Genomic DNA, 17,845 nt, shown 5'->3' with positions numbered 1-17,845 from the left:
AGCTGCACTCCTATCACATCTACTCTAGGAGTAGGCAGAGGACATTTGAGTGATCGGTGTTTCCTTAAATATGATCCTATGATACCTCTGACCACATGATTCAGGAAAAAAAGCCTAAGGGTCCATAGTTATCTAGCAACCCTCAATTACACAGAAGAGGGGTCTGCAAGCTTTTTCTGTAAAGGATAGCTATCATAACTCTGTCATAACTCCTCCGCTCTGCCCCCATAGCATGAAAGCAGCCACGGATACTACAGATAGGTGAACACGTGGGTATGCCTGTGTTCCAATAAGACTTTATTTACAAATACTGATGGTGAGCCTTATTTTGGCCCATGGGCCATAGTGTGTGGACCCCGGATGTGACAGATCTTTCCAGATGATACTGAATAATGTTTTATTAAGCCCCCTCCCAAAGCTCGCTTTGTCCCCACACCCAAATAGGCCAGAGCTCCAGATACAGCTTACACATCTGCATACCCGTCTTCACTGCTTTTAATCATCCATTCTGTCATTCAGCTGTGCTTATGGAAACATTTGCTCCACAAAATATATGCTTGCATAAAGGCATTGGAATGGAAAGATCACGCGGAACTTATTTTTAGAGGATGTTTAACACAGTTTGTAATACAAAAGATGGATATGGAGTTAGAGTGAATTATTAGGATAATGGAGGTTAACACATGGTTAATGCTTTGATAATAGAATTGCTAGATTAATAGGAGAGAAATACTTCTGATGGGCAGAAGTATCCTCCCTCCCTGTTGGTGATAGGGTAGAAAGTAGCCCACATAGTGCTTTAAAGGTAAGTTCTTGGTATTAGCTGTTTTGTTTTTTGTATTTCAAATGAAAAAGCATCAAATCATGGAGTTGGTGGACAGGCATCCGTAGTGGTGAGCGGCCTCCGGCGAATGCTGTTTTCATCATAAGTGCAATGTACTATCCCCGAGTCTTCATAACATATTTTGAAATGTGCCATCCTTAGAAGTATACTTAGAAGGAGTAGAAGGAGAAAGGAAAAAATCATTAACATTTTAAATTAATTTTGGGGTGCATACTCACAAGGGGCATGTGTCTGGACACTGCTTCTCTCTGATAAGAAATCAGGAGGTGACAGTGAAGAGACAGGGAGGAAGCAAGTGAGAAGAGAAGTCTCTATTCCAGCAGAATGCCCTTCCCTACAGTTGTCTGGCCCTGGAGGTACGAGGGGACTGAGCCAGGGATGAGGACAACAGGACACTAACATACAGTGAGCCTGCTCCCTACAAGTCGTCTGTGCCGCTGGGGCTCCTGCAGAAGCCGGGAGCTCTCTTCAGAGCACCAGCGGTGTGCGAGGGCTCGGCTCGGTGCGAGCAGATACTGCTGAGTCTGGAAAGCAGAGAGCCTTAACAAGTCAATTCCACACCCCCTCGAATTTGTGCCTCGGCAGGGAGTCCTCAGCAGGAAATCCTCCATATGTTTTCCTTCACTACAAGGAACTCCAGAGCATGAGTTCATTTCTCTTAAACATCCTCACATTGCTGGAAAACAGCACTGGCTGGCTGATGAGAAATGTCACCAGGAAGACGAGGGGACTCATTCAAACAGAGATAGGGGAACAGTGACCCTACTGAATTAGATACCAGTTTCGGAGAGGTTTTCTTTTTCCGTTGCTGCTCACATTCTGGACTTTGTGGGGGTTTTGTTTTGTTTTTAAGGACAGTCTTTGTGTTTTACTACTTCCTAGTAGAGCTTGAATACTTGGAGAAATAAATATACACGGAAGATTTCTGAAAGATGTGTCCTATGGAGGAATGGAGTGTGCTCTGAGGACCAAAGGATTATAGCTCAGATCAGTCTTTGCTCTTACACAAAAAAGCCAAATTTGAAATTCAGCATTACTTTAAAAATATCACTGCAAGTAAGTACTTGTCTTTGTTGTTCTCTTCTTTTCCTTCTTACTCCCCTAATAAGCATCTTTTGCATATTGTCATCTCAATGAAGTTATCAGTTGGACTTGAAATTTAAGTGAAACGATTTGCCAGCTCATAAATTAATTGCAAGAAGAGATAGGGAGTGTCCTGCTCTTAACACCATTTAGCAGGTAACAGATAATATTATCAGTAATGTTTACATTTTTTTTGCCGGGAATCATTTAATTTCATTAATGTTTCAGGTGAATATCTTTTGCTTCTGTCCCTCAAGTAATATAAACTGTATTTTAGATTGGAAAGTGAGCACGTAAAATTTTCATCTGAAAAGAGCGTTGTTGCCATGGGAAGCAAATCGCAAATCAACTTCTGCCGACTTCTCTGGAATACTTAGATAGATCTGCTGACCAACCTGTAAATCCCGAGAGTAAAATTCACTAAAAGTGCAACTTCTCGTGAACCCCTGTTGAAAATGCTATGAAATGGTGTTGCAGATCTGGGGGAAGGAAAACCTCACTCTCTGGCAAAAGGGCCTCGAAACATTAAGACATTTCAGCTGCTCTTACCTTTCCTCGGATTACACTGTCGAATCGAACTATAGCCGTGCCTGTGTGGGTGCCTGCTCGGGAAGCTAGGGCTACCATGCTGATCCAGCAGGATGTGGTGAGACGGTCCACAGGTAGTCAGGGATGCGGACTAGAGCAGCCAGTATTCTAGTGGCCAGTGTCTGTTCCCCTCCAGACTTCCAATTTCCACCCCCCATATCTCAGGCCTCTCCTCCTCCTGTGGTCACTGTAAATCATGAGTTTACTACTGGAGGGGCCGTGGTACCTTTCCCAGCAATCTCTTAGCGGAAGAGCTGGTAGCTTCAGAGTGTTATTACCTGATATTTGGGCAACTGAACAGAGGAATGATCTGTTCCTGGACCCGCAGTCCCCCACTTCACACTAAAGCCATCATCCAGATGACAGCTTTCTGCAGACCAGCTGATCTGAAATGATGCATTTAAAAGAAGGATCATCGCTGAACCGCTCTTATCCAAATGGAGAGTTGCATTCTCCCCTCTGACTTCCCCGAGTCTTTGGATACTGTCTGCCTTGTCCTCTAAGAAACATGATTCCTGTTCACCCAGGCAAACATCATTCCTGGTTGCCAACCCAAGGGCTCCCAGCACTTGGTCCTGTTACTGTTTAGCCCGTCAGTTAAAGATCATTATCTTCCAGCCCATCTGTTATTTTCACTTAGGAGAGTGTATGAGTTCGGTGCTATCGGTGTCCTTTACATTCTCCCCTACGTGTCGTGTAGTAGCTAGATGCAGTCCAAGGGTAAAGTCCTGTTGTGAACAACGGGGATCTGTGTCCTACTTTTGAAAGCATTAGCGGTAATGGTGCAATCTTGGATGGCCCGAGAGGGAGGGGGTGAACAGTGAGAAATCAAGCCGAATGAGAGTCTGGTCTTCGCCATCCTGGACGGCCGCTGCTTTTAGAGGAACGACTTGCTCCCTGATTTAGCTGTGCTTGAGGATTTGTGCTTTTTCTGTCGGGCGTAGTGTTGCCCCAGCAGCCCCCTCACAGTTACTAGCTACTCATCAGCTATGGCAGTTTGGGGGCTCGACTCTTAAAAAAGACAGCCATGAGGAATATGGATTTCGCTACTTGTCATTAGTTAAAATGTTCAGTAGATTTTGCCTTTTGTAAAGTGGCCTGTTATCTGCCTGCTAAGTGAGAGCGAGCCTCCAAGACTTCGTTTTTCCCCAGTGGAAGTTGTATTGCTGAATTTCAGAGTATCAGGTCATCTCTGCAACCTTGGACAACTCTCCTATGTAAAGAGAAGGGTTGCTTTGAGCAGTTCTTTTATAAACCTATGACCCGGAGAAAAATCTGAAGTCCCATAATCCTCTGGTGCTAACAGGTGGTGGTGGTGGTGATGACGATGATGATGTTACCATTTAGCAAGTACTGACTGCCATCTTTTGCCAGGTGTGATACTAAATAGTCTATGACACTTATGACATTAAATCTGCCTTACCTAACGTGGAATGCAGGTAACGTACGCAGCCTCACTCACTTAATCGATGGGGAAGAAAAAAATCCAAGAATTCACCTATCAACGAGCATCCTATATTCTTTTTGTTTGTTGTCGATGTTTCTTTCATTCAAGTGTCTAACCAAGGTTGTGGCTTGTCCAGGCTCCTTTCTGTAGTGCTTTCTTTCATGGGCAGCATTTCCAGCAGAAAACAGGTAGCCTAGAATGGGTAGCAGGCTGGCGTGCAGTGGGAGGAGAAATTAGGACTTCAGCAGTGAGTTTTGGTACCTCTATTGGAATGGATTTCATTTTCCTCTGCTCTGCATTAACCTCTGTGTGAAGTGTGACTTCACCCCCACGTCATGCTTCTCTGTGCTTCACTTTTGCAGGGTTATGGAGATAATTAAACCTTGTTGGCTAAAAGCATTGAGATCCTGGGGAAATAACAGCGCATTAGTGAGCAAATGTGTTTTAGTCGTTTGTGTTGAGCCAGGTTCTCATTGGAAGCAAATAAGATAAACGGAAGACAGAACAGTTCATTCAAGTTACCGGAAGGTGGGGGTCATGAAGGGAGAGGGTTCAGGCTTTTTATAGTATAAAATATATATTTTAAGTAAAATTTACCATAACATCTCCTATTATGAAATTTTTATTAACGTATGACAAATTGGGAGAAGCTGGTTTGTAGATGATCACTGAAGACATGGCATATGAAATAAGGAGAAATGAATAAAGAAACAATACATTTATAAATTTGCAAATGACAGGCATTGAGGATTTAATAACATTTTCCTTTTGTTTTTCTATTGTTCCTAACCTGGGTCATGAGAACATTTTAAGCTAATTTGCCACCTTTATTACATCCTCGATTCAATGATGGTTTACCGAATATCTGTTAGGGCAGCACTTTCTAGAATAGTCTGTGAGTGAGTATATGCTTTGAAGATGGCATCCAAAAAAGAGAAAAATTAAATTCAGGCATACTATCCTCCCACAACTTTAGATGCAGAGAAATTTGAAACTAGACTAGATTTTGGATCATCTTACCCAGCGCCTTTACATTATGTATGAAGAAGCTGAAGCCAGTGTGGGGAAATGATTTATACATCCCTAATTAGCTGCAGAACTCAGATGAGAATTCTAGCCGCTGGCCTCCCATACAAGTGCCTTGTATGTTTACTTTTGAGTGCCATGTTTTTAAAATGATTTTCCAATGACTAAAAATAATAAAGATATGCCCCCATTATCAATTGCATTGCTCTTTTGCCTTTTAAATATGTTAATATAAAATATCTCAAACAGGGGTTCCTGAGTGGCTCAGTTGGTTAAGCATCTGCCTTCCACTCAGGTCGTGATTCTGGGGTCCTGGGATCCAGTCCCACATAGGGCTTGCTCCTCAGCAGGGAGTTGCTTCTCCCTCTCCCTCTCCTTCTCCCTCTGCCCTTCCCGCCACCCCCCACCCCCATTCGTGCTCTCTCGCACATGCTGTCTCTCTCGTTCAAATAAATAAATAAAATCTTTTTTAAAAATCTCAAACATATGATGTATTAGTTATCTGCAAACCCACAACTTGAGTTCTGATAACTTATAGAATAAAATGAAACACAATACAAATACAGTTAAAACATGACTTCCTTCTTTTCGCCTCCTTGCCTCACAAGAGATCATTATCCTAAAATCGCGTTGTCGTCCCCATGTATACTTTAGCACTTCGGCTGTGTGTGCATGTGTTTGCGTTCGGCGGAGATCCAGACTTGAATATATCTATAGGTGCTCATATCTCTTTGTGGTTATACTATTACTCTGCGTTGAAATTTTAAAATATATAAAGCATTGTCCATATTCTTTCATAACTTTTTTTTTCTTTGAGAGAGAGAGAGCACGAGTGGGGGCTGAGGGAGGGGGAGAAGCAGACTCCACGCCGAGCAGGGAGCCCGATGTGGGGCTCCATCCCAGGTTCCTGAGATCATGACCTGAGCCGAAGGCAGATGCTTAACCGACTTGAGCCACCCAGGCACCCCCATAACTTTTTTTTAAATTCAACTTGTCTTGGAGACGTATGCATGTTGATACGTAGGTGTCTAGCCCATTTATTATAACTGCAGGATAGTTTCACATTGCATTAATGATCCAAGGTTGGTTTATCCATCTTCCTACTAAGGGAAATTGGGTTGTGCTTGCAGTTTTGCTCTTCTAACGTACTGCAGTGATCCTTGTACATATCTTCTTACATTTGTGCTGGAGTTTTCCGAAGGGAGTTAACCTTCGAAGGGAGCTGAATTGTTGGGTGATGGGGATGCACATCTGTACTAGGTACTGCGCAGCTGCCCCCCAAACAGGACTGGTTTGCGCAGCCATCGAACATGTTGAGTGGTAGTTCTAAACTCTGGCTGACGAAAGAATCAGTTAGGGAGCTTTTCCAAATTCCTAATGCCTAAGTCCCACCCTACACCAATTAAATCAGAAACTTTGGGGATGGGACCCAAGAATGTTATTTGTTTTAACGTTCCCTGGATGAACTGTAATGCACAACAAGGGTTAAGAGCCATTGATTTAGCATTTCTGTTTCCCTACATCTTTCCCAGTAGTTGGTGTTATCAGACATTCTATTTTCGCTCCTATCTTGGATATAAGGACTTTCTAATTATGGGTGAAGCTGAGTATATTTCTTTAATGTTATTGAGTATTCCAGAGCCTTCCACTGAGAATTGTAATATATTTTACTTGTGTTTTCTCTTCAATTGTCTTTTATTATTGATTTGTAGGCACTTTATACACACACACACACACACACACTTATAAATAAATGAATGAATGAATGAATGAATGAATGAATGAATAAATAAATAAATACATTCTGGACAGTAATTGCGAGAGGGGCTATATGATTTGCAAATACCTACCCCAGGCAATAACTTACCTTTTCAGTTACCTGTAGTATCATTTATTACACAGAAGTTTAAAATTTTTAATGTTAGTTAAATCTGTCAGTATTTTCCTTTATGGTTCGTATGTTGGGGAATCTTAAGAAATATTTTCCCACACGACTTAATAACTATTTTTTGGTCTTTTCTTCAAAAAGTTTTACACTAGGGGCGCCTGGGTGGCGCAGCCGTTAAGCGTCTGCCTTTGGCTCAGGGCGTGATCCCGGCGTTATGGGATCGAGCCCCACATCAGGCTCCTCCTCTATGAGCCTGCTTCTTCCTCTCCCACTCCCCCTGCTGTGTTCCCTCTCTCGCTGCCTGTCTCTATCTCTGTCGAATAAATAAATAAAATCTTTAAATTAAAAAAAAAAGTTTTACAGTAATACTTTTTCCCTATGAGATCTTTAAACTACCTAGGATTTATATTTCTGTATGGTGTGATGTACTGATCAAACTTTATCTTTTTTTTTGTATGAATAAGCGATTGTCCCAGTACAATTTATTGATTAGTCCATCTTTTCCCAGTCACATTTAATGCTATTGAGCCTCCCTATGTCTATTTTCCAATCTATCCTTGTACCAATACCACAGTTTTAATAGCCTTGTAATAAATGAACCCTTTTTTTCTATTTTTGTTCAAGTGCGTCTTGCCTATTCTTGGACATTTACTATACCATATGAATCTAAGAATCACTGTTTCAGGTTTTCATGGAAAACAATGTTGGGATTTTGTTTATAATTCCATTGAATCTATAGATTATTTGGGGATGAAAAATTAAGTAAGTAAAAATATAAATAAATAAATAAATAAATAAATAAATAAATAAATAAATAAAAACTAGATTATTTGGAGATGATTTCTATGTCTAAATATTGAGTCTCCCCATTCATGGATATGATCTAGCTCTCCATTTATTTAAGGTTACTTTCAGGGCGTCTGAGTGGCTCAGTCAGTTAAATGTCTAACTCTTGATTTCAGCTCAGGTCACGATATCAGAGTCTTGAGATCAAGGCCTCCATCAAGCTCCACACTAGGTCTGGAGCCTGCTTAAGATTCTTTCTCTGACTCTCTCTGTCCCTTATTCCACACTGTCTCTCTCGAAAAAAAAAAAAAAAAAAACTTCCTTTCATGTCTTTCAATATATTTTATAATTTTCCCTACAAGACTTTTCCACATTTTTGTTTGATTTATTGCTAGGTACCTTATATATATTGTTGAAGAGTTTGTTTTTATTGTAAATTTTATTTTTTCTTAAATAGTCTAATTATTGGCTGATAGTTTATAGAAATAGAGTAGATTTTAGTTTAACTCTTAATTTCAATCATCTTGAACTCCTTATTAGTTTTAAATTTGTAGATGATTTGGCTCTTCTAAATAAGCAGTCATTATATATGCAAATAATGATAATTATGTTTATTGTTTTATAATATTTATAGATTTTATTTTATTTATTTTAGTATATATTAAATTTATTTATGTTTATGTATTTATTTCCTCCCCCCCAGCTTGCTAGTATAGTTAGCACCTCTTGTGCAGTGTTGAACTGAACAGCAGGCATTGTCAGCAGGCATCCTACCTTGCTTGGATTTTATATGAAATGCCTTTGACTTGTTGTCATCAAGTGTTATATTTTCTTGGGCTTTCAGTGAATAATATCTTTTATCAGGTTAAGAAATTTTCTTTCTATTTTTGATTTGCTCATAGGTTTTATCAGGAAAGTGTTCTGAATTTTATTAAATACTCCCTCCATCTATGAGATGTACTTAAGGATTTTGTCTTTTAATGTGTTAATTGATGCATTAATCACTTTTTCTAAAATTAAACCATCTTTCTAATCTGAGATAACCTCTACTTGATCACAATTTTTAAAATGTTCATTCTAAATTTAATTTACTAATATTTTACTTAAAATTTTTATATTCATGAACGAGACTGGCCTGTAATTTTTCCTACTTATTTTATATCAGGTTTACCTTACCTCATAAAATGAGGTTTAAGAAAGATTATCAGTTTAGGGGTGCCTGGGTGGCTCAGTCACTTAAGCCTCCACCTCTTGGTTTCTGTTCAGGTCATGATCTCATGGGCTGTGGAACTGAGCCCCACATCAGACTCTGTGCTCAGCTGGGAGTCAGCTTAAAGATTCTCTCCCTCTGCGCCTCCCCCCACTAGCTCTCTGGGTCACTCTCTCTCTCTAAAAGAAAAAATAAATGTTTTGAAAAAAGATTATCAGTTTAGTCCCTTCTATGGAAAGGTTGATACAAGATTGGAACTACTTCTACTTTGAAAGTTGGTAACACTTGTCTGAAAGCATCCTGGGTCTGGTTGTGTGTGTGTGTGTGTGTGTGTGAACAGATTTTCACTAGTGATGCAGTTTCTCTCATTAATTTGGTCAAGTCAGGTTTTCTCTTCCTTCCTAAGTAAATGTAAATTACATTTACAGTGAAATGACCATTTTGGCTAGATTTTCAAGTGTACTGCCATAAAAAATACTTCTTGATAATTCTCTGCTAAAAAATCTCTACCTTGCTGTAGTTGTGTCTCTTTTTCATTGTCCTTATATAGTCATTTCCCTTTCTCTCTTTTTAAATTAATCTTGCACAAATTTTGTCTCTTTATTGGTTGGTTTTTTTCAAAGAAACAATATTTTATTTTTTAGGATCTCTTTGTCAGTAATTGGCAAATACCCTTGACAGTCAAACAATAAGTTAGGTGGGTATATTATTCTAGATTGGCATTTATTTTCATTCATTCCTTCAAAAATAGTCCATTGATTTCTGTTACTTATTTTTGCTTTTGAGAAGTCTGCTGTTGTCTACTTGTTATCCCTTGATAGGTACTTTATCTTTTCTCTCTGGTTGCTTTCACCACAGTGTAGCTCATCATGGATTTGTTTTTTATTTATCTGGATTTTGTCTTGACCTATAGGAATCATATATTTTATCAGTTCTGGGACATATACAGGCATATATCTTTGAGTATTGATGCTTCCATAATGCTTTTACTGAAATTTATGTTAGACATATTGAGTTTTTTATTATTTTATGTTGTCTCTTAATTTTATATTTATCCCTTTATCTCACAGGGCTCCATTCTGAGTTGTTTCCTTAAATCCGTCTTTCAGATCATTGTTTATGTCTTCACCTAAACAGCTACTTTGCCTAGGCATTGAGTTTTTTCATTCAGTTGCTATAGTTTTTGTTTCTAGAGGGTCTATGATCATTTTAATACTGTGCTTTCCTTTTCATACAGCTTGTATTCCCTTTCATGTTAGTAATTTAAAACAGTTTAGGGGTTCCTGGCTGACTCAGTTGGCAAAGCATGCAACTCTTTACCTCAGGGTTGTGGGTTCAAACCCCACATTGAATGCAGAGATTACTTAAAAATAAAATCATTTTTAAAAAAGTTAAAAATCTATTATTTTGTTCATTCATTCAAATTCTTTTTTTTTTTAAAGATTTTATTTATTTATTCGACAGAGATAGAGACAGCAGCGAGAGAGGGAACACAAGCAGGGGAAGTGGGAGAGGAAGAAGCAGGCTCATAGCGGAGGAGCCTGAAGTGGGGCTCGATCCCATAACGCCGGGATCACGCCCTGAGCCAAAGGCAGATGCTTAACCGCTGTGCCACCCAGGCGCCCCCCATTCATTCAAATTCTTTTATTTATTATGTCTATGATGTGATTCTTCTAGCGGATCATTTCTTCATGTGATTTGTAATTTAGGATTATGAGTTCATCGTCAGCAGGGAATACTATAAAAATGTGTCACCAGAGTGGATATAGCCAACCCTCCAGAGACATTTTGCATTTGTGTTTGCTTAGTGTCCTACAGTGTGTCCTCAGGCTAATTTCTTGACTCAGGGTTTCCTACATCATTCACATAGCCCTAATTAGAATTCTGAGTAGATGCTATCTTTTTCTTTCACTTGACATCTTGATAGAGACAGACAGGCATCATTACTGTGTCCATTTGCTCCTACATAGGAAATTAAACCTAAGCTTCTAGGTTACTAAGACTTGCAAGACCCCTTAATGCAAATCAGAGTGGATTTGTGTCCTTACCACATTGCTTTTTAGATCTCTCTCTCTTTCTCTTTCACTGTTGCTCGCTCTCTCTCTCTCTCTCTTTTTTGCAAGCTCAGTAATGCATTTTAAAAAGAATGATGTCTTTTTGTCTGTTATTTCTAAGCTTTTGTAGTGGCAAAATGGTCAGGTTTTCTTGAGAAAAGTTTTAGAACAGGAAGTCTTACTTTGGTCTTTGACATTAAAAAAAGTCTAAGAGGGCATTTGGCTGGCTTGTGCAGGGGAGTATGCAACTCTTGATCTTGGGGTTGTGGGTTCAGGCTCCACATTGGGTATGGAGATTACTTAAAAATAAAGTCTTTAAAAAAAGTCTAAGAATTTCACAAATCATATTCGTCACGCAAAGTGTTCTTGCTAGCTTCTATCGGAATGCAGACTGTCCAAATATCAGCTCGAACATTATTAAACTAATGTAATCCTGACCGTGTTGTGATAGAACTGCTGAAGAATCCATTCCTTTGACCTTCTACCAGAAACTCAGCCACGGTTTGGTGCGTTGGGAATACTGCACGGGTGGTGAGGAGGGGCTGTACCCTACTTTGAGAAAATTTTCAGGGCGTGTTCTATAGGGGAACAAATAATATTTTCTGAAATGGTACAGATGTCTTTTGCTTTTCCTTATTGAGACACCAGAAGTTCATATTTTCTGAAAGGTTCTAATGAAAAGCCCAAAGGCCTTTCTAGCTCTGGACTTCTGTGATTTTTCTACTACCTTGAGACATTTTCCCAACAAATTACATAGCCTGTTTGCAGCTTCGTAACCAAATCTTAGGTATCAAAGGTGTGCGGTCTTCTCAGGACACTCTCTGGTTCTCCTTATCGCTCACCACGGCACCCCAGCAAGTCCATAGATATGAAGTGGATCATATTCAAAATTTTTTGTTTTTAATATTTCTTGATCTTACTTGTCCACATATAATTTTTATGACATGTCAGAGACTACACTCCCAAACAAACAATGAGTTGATTAAAGAGAATGTTGGTTATTGAATGTTATCTAAACATGACAAATTTTGAAATATACACTGTTGGAAGTTTGTATTACTTCCACTGAACATGCTATAATGTTGAGATATTTTGTCCCAAAATCCTCTTTGGAAGCAACAAGTTAGTAATAAGACACAGTTGGAATTAAAACAAAGGCTTCATTTAAAAAATATAGCAAATATTGTTTCAACACTCGATACCCAAAGTTATTTCTGAAGCCTTACTGTATTATTTTAGATTAAATATCTAAAACAAATTATTACAAAAATAAATCCATCTCTTTGTTGAATTTTATTCTGTGTTTGGATTGAGGTGGAGTCAGTTATTTGCTGCATGATCAGACCACAGACGCTGAGTCTTTTTATTTTCTTAATTAAGAATCACTGTTCCAAACCTTTGTCAGTGGTTTACAATGGCAGTAATCCCTACCAAAACAGTTGTTCTTCTAGATTCCAAGTGGTTTGCCAGAACATTAACCTCGACTTGACCCCTCATAGTCACAGGAGACATACACGAGGGTCAATAATCATTTCTAGAAAACTATAGAGCATGGGTTGCCTTCTAGATTATGTAACTTGCCTTTAAAAATAATTAGAACGTGTTTGTCATTTAAAATGACTGGGATCAGCAGGGCTAATGAAAATGTTCAAAGCCTTATCAGTCGGAACACAAGGGCTGGCTCCAGAAAGTGCTGACCTCGAAATTTTTGTCCTGCTTTTGTTGATCCTGTCTGCTGATGCACACGGTCTACTGATGTGTGGCTTGGCATGCCATAGAGACTTATTCATCCATGATATATGTGGAAGGGGCTTCCGGACCTCTACATGTGCTGGGCCACATTCCTCCAGTTCTCTAACAAAGCTTTTAATTGGCGGCTGTGACTAATGAGCTTGAAGTCCCAGGAGAAATGGAGCCCAGTCTTCCACCACCCATTAAGATGAGCTCAAGCCCCGGGCTTATCAAGCTTGAACCGGGAGAAGCTAGGGCCAAAGGCTTGAGCTAAAGCAGTCACTAAGAGTTTCATAAACTGCATTAATAATCCTTGGCCAGATTAAACTGCACATTTAGTGTTATTACCCGAGCTATCAGCTATCGTAGCCAAGGTCCTTCCTGGCCCTGGTCATTAAAGGCGACATACCTCTTTTCGGGAGAATCTGAATTAACCCTGCTTTACCTGAAGTTTCTCTGAGGCTATTTCTCCAAGTAATCTCCCCTGTCTTTGTGTAGAGAAGCGATCTCATTCTTCCTGAGGTCATGCGGGATGAAGTCAGTGCTGGAGGTGGGCCATAGTGAGCGAGCTGGTGAGAAACGTACAGAAAATCTTGATGCAGATGGTTCTGCCTTAAGATTTCTGTTATTTTTTTTTTATTTAAAATTTCAATTGTGTGCCTTGCCTGCAGTGTAATGGAGGAAAAGCGGATTAGAGGAGAAGCAGGACAAAGAACTCATAGCCGTTACCCATTATTTACTGTATTTGGCTGGGAATGTCAAATAAATTAGGTCATTAAAAATCAGTAAGTTGCTGGGACCAGGGAGAGCCTCATGCTCCTTTCCTGAGACCTTAGCACGGATGTTTGAAAGGGCACTTGAAGGTCTCATTTGGCCATTGGTATATTATAGATTTCATACTTCTAAGTGGTGTGAAGTGTCTCTGAAAGCATATTCAATAAAAATACTTTAAAAACTTGGAAGTATACAAAAATTAATTCTTAATTTTAAAACTGTTATATTCTTGCCACTTTTATTGTTGATTTTTATTTTAAACAGCCATCTCTCTACCATATGACTCTCCTGTTTCTTTTTGTGTATAGATCCGTATTCTATCATTTCTACCTATCCATCTCATTTACTTTATAACTCCGTTTACACATTCCTGGAAAATTGGCTTGAACGTCCTTTCATCCTGTCCGGATTGGACATTCAGTCCCCAGTTTTTCACAGAGCTCTTCTTTCTTTCCCCTTTTGTGGCATTCTGTTGGCTCACCATTGCTCTTAAACGGGTCCAGATTCATGATCACAGACCTCATGAGTCTCTGCCCATATACCCTGTCTCCCACTACCTATGGTTCCCCCTGCCTCCTACTCTCACACAAAAAATGTCTCTTCACATTGTTCCCACCTTCGGTGTGTAAGTTACAACTCAACCTTGCAAAGAAAACTTCCTTGATTGAGACTGTTGGTTATTTGAAGTGTTACTGGCGTCAAAGACATGATATAACTTGAGTAGTTATTTCCTATATAAAAACATTGGTAATTGGAATGCAGTAGGAAGGCTATGTCTCATTATCTTGCTAGATACCAGATTATAGGCTATTTTAAGGCAATTACCAGGTTTCATGTCCTGTAGCATCATCTGTGAACCTATGAACCCTTAATTTGCACAATCAATATTATAGCAATTAATGATGGTCGTGGTATCCATCTCTCTAGGTAAAATAAACTTCTAGCAAATAGATACCTAGAACATAGAGTTGGCAGAGTACCATGGGGTCCCTGTGTTATACTTAAAAAATCAAAAATTATACAGAAATAGGTATTCAAGAACCACCCAAAGCAGATAAATCACCCAGCTGCTCATAAAAAGAATATCTGTTGAAATTACCTTTTTATGCACCTAGTGATTGGCATATAGTAAGTTCTCAATAAATATTAGATGTACTGTCATTGGACTATGTTTTCAACACCATGTGATTAATCACCTTCATTAACTTTTCTGGCAATTTTTGTATAACATCTCTAGCTATTTTAGGGTTACCTTAAGAATCCTAAAGGCCATTATGAAATCAGGGCAGCATTGGAGGTCACAAACTCTAACAAAAGTTGAAGTTTCTCAAAACTGATAAGGCAGTGACAACAGTTCTTCTTCATAGAGAAATGAGAAATGAGAGATTACTACATGAATGATTTAGGTAAAACATAAAGAATTATTACAGTTCAGTGCTACTGAATATTGAAACAGATAATAGTGGGAGATATGCCATCACCTTTCTTATATTTTATTCAAAATAGGAATACATGCCGAGGTCCAAGGTGGATTTGGAGACTGATTTAAGCTCTATGGAGTTAAGATTTTTACACTTCTCAAGAATAGTTACCTTGTTCTTTGATTACATGATGTTTCTTTTGAGTTATTTTTAATTTTAGAACAGTGAAGCAAAGATGTTCAAATTCAACCTTGGAGCTTAATACATCCTATCTTCTGCCAGAGACATTTTACTGATCCTGTGTTATTTAAAGGCCAAGTAGAACTGTTATGGTGAAAATCTGAAAAGAATGTCAGAACTAACACAGGATGGAGATCACATTTTCACAGAAATAATGATTCCAAGTCTTATAATTTAATTTGCATGGTTGAATGAACTTGTCTTTCTCCTACTCCAGAAATACAGCCTACCACATCCTGAGCTGCAGCTCTGCAGAAAAGAGGCCAAGTCCCTAGGTTAGAATTCCATAATTATGCCCACTCCACACCTTTATACCCAGGAACAATTTTTTAATTAAAGAGGAATTCTAAGCCTACAAGCCTATTCTTTCTGAGAAAATCATGGGAGAGAGAAAAATGTGCTCTATATATCTCTTAACTAAAAATAAAGTCACTTAACCTAAAAAGCAGTAAGACTTGTATTTCAAGTGGGGGCATGTGAACTGTTGCAGAAAGGGATAGACTGTGTTACCTGGAACTCAGAGAAAATACACTTTTGGCACTTTCTCAGGGGAGTGGAGAAAACTCTTCTTAGGAGAATTTCCCTAGCTTGATTTTCTGAGTATATTCCTAGACTCTAGCCCTCTGTGTTAGCGGGCTTAGTTCAATGATAAACACTCTCCACATTTTGGTGCCTCATCACTATAAAAGTGTGCGTGTTACTCATAACATAGTCCAATGGCATAAGGATGAAGATGGTGTAAGGGCTCTGCTCTAGGTGCTCTGTCAGGACCCCAGGCTACTCACAGTGTATGGCTTTGCTAGCTTCTAGAACCCTTACCTTCTCTGCATTCAGCCGACCAAGTACAGAAAAATCTCAAGGGAATTCCCAGGAGGTCTTCAGGAGCCAGGTCTGAAAGTGGTATATGTCACCACTGTCTCAGCCCATTGGCCAACACCCAACCATATGACCCCCACTAGTGCAAGGGAGACCAAGAAATGAAGTGTAGGTGGATGCCAAGAGGAGACAGAGGAAGATTTGAGGACGACAGCAGCCTCTGTCCCATCTTCAGTAGCTATAAACTGGGGTTAGTTGACAGGGTATGTGAAAATAGCCCCATGGTTGGTCCTGGGTGCTAGCAACTATAAGAAAATATAGGATCAGCATGCCCATTCCAGAAAGCTGTAGCTTTAAGCTCTCTATTAAAGAGAGTGCTCAATTTTAGATGCTGTGAGAGGGATAAGATGAATTGGAGATTGCCTCTGCCCTTAGGCAGAATACAGTCTCCTAAAGGAGTAGGCTATCTGTATAACTAGGTATGTTGTATTTAGCTTGTATGACAGGACATTAAATGGGAAGTTTCTACTGAGGACCCTCCTTCTAACAGATAGGAAATTCCAAAGTGGGCTATCAGATCAAGGTGCAGATTTTCAAAGGAAAATCAAGAAAGCGTTTTATGATCTAAACTTTTGCAGCTACAAAGAGGCTAGGGAAGGTCCCTGAGAGTGAAAGTTGAAAGAAGATTTCATGAGGAGGATTTCTATTTTAAAAAATTAAATTAAAAACAATTTTTGAATCATGCTATGTTTTCTACCTACATCCTTAAGGATGAGGGCTGTGGGATTATCTGCTAATTCATCTAAATTTCAGTATGACTGACTTCAACGGGATCATTTTGAGAACTTGACACCTACCGCCTGAGGTTGGGAGAGGGGATACAGTAGACTCTGTCTGCAATCTGAGAACCTTGGAGGAAGATACGCCATGACTGCTTACCTATTCTGATGGCAGGAGCAAAGGAAAGTCATTGTGCAGTTGAAATGATCCTGCCTTTCGAGTTTGGTCCACCAAAGGATGCACTAGGGGCTTCTTAGATTCTGTCTGATATGGCCACTCGGATGGGTCCTCAGCAGAGAGAAGCCGGAGGTGGACCGCTAGATGCCCAGGGGCTGGGGAGGAAGTCACCAGCTGAGCTAGAGCCGCGCTGCCTGAGTCAGCAAATGAGGAGAAGACCACAGAGCGGGGAACCTCTAAAGAACCCATAAAAGTAGGCTTAGAAAGAGTCAGCATTAAATATTAGCTTTAGGGGTGCCTGTGTGACTCAGTCAGTTAAGTGTCTGACTTTGGCTCAGGTCATGATCTCAGGGTCCTGAGACTGCCCCGAGTTGGGCTCCCCACTCAGCAGGGTGTCTACTTGTCCCTCTCCATCTGTTCCTTCTCCTGCTCATGCCCCCTCTGTCTCTCAAATGAATAAATAAAATCTTTTTAAAAAAATATTAGCCTTGGGGCGCCTGGGTGGCACAGCAGTTAAGCGTCTGCCTTCGGCTCAGGGCGTGATCCCGGCGTTCTGGGATCGAGCCCCACATCAGGCTCCTCCACTATGAGCCTGCTTCTTCCTCTCCCACTCCCCCTGCTGTGGTCCCTCTCTCACTGGCTGTCTCTCTCTCTGCCAAATAAATAAATAAAATCTTTAAAAAAATTAGCCTTAAATATTAAATATTTAAAAATAAGCCTCCTTATGCTTCTATGAGTCAAAAAGATCTTTCTTGTCCCTCTGATCACTCTTCCTTCCTTCAGCTATGAGGACGGAGTTTGGTCAGAAAGAGCAGTAAGTGAGTGAAGGAGGATGGGGACGAGAAAGAGAGGACACCAAGTACACTATTCATGTTGGAGACTCTGTGTTGACGGCAGCATTGGCTGGGAGCTGGTAAAGAAGGGAAGAAGGGTGAGCTTTGAGTGATGGTTCAAGTGCTGGTGAATACTGGGTGGGGCAT

General features: G+C 39.8%; 1 protein-coding gene across 2 annotated transcripts in view; it reads left to right on the top strand.

The window, feature by feature from the left end:
• KIAA1217 (KIAA1217 ortholog) overlaps positions 1–17,845 on the top strand; it is a 703,566-nt gene that overhangs the window by 329,120 nt on the left and 356,601 nt on the right. The window contains exon 1 of one of the 2 annotated variants that reach the window (XM_045786992.2): positions 1,513–1,900. The exons of the other annotated variant lie outside the window; for it this stretch is intronic. The gene's annotated coding sequence lies outside the window, so the exon portion shown is untranslated. Of the gene's footprint in view, positions 1–1,512; positions 1,901–17,845 lie in introns of those variants that run through there. 2 annotated transcript variants of the gene reach the window in all.

The sequence above is a fragment of the Ursus americanus genome, chromosome 31 (assembly GCF_024610735.1).
Source record: "Ursus americanus isolate L20-20 chromosome 31, mUrsAme1.1.p, whole genome shotgun sequence".
Classification (NCBI taxonomy): domain Eukaryota; kingdom Metazoa; phylum Chordata; class Mammalia; order Carnivora; family Ursidae; genus Ursus; species Ursus americanus.
The sequence above is the reverse complement of the archived record's forward strand: the minus strand, read 5'-3'. Positions and strand labels throughout refer to the sequence as shown.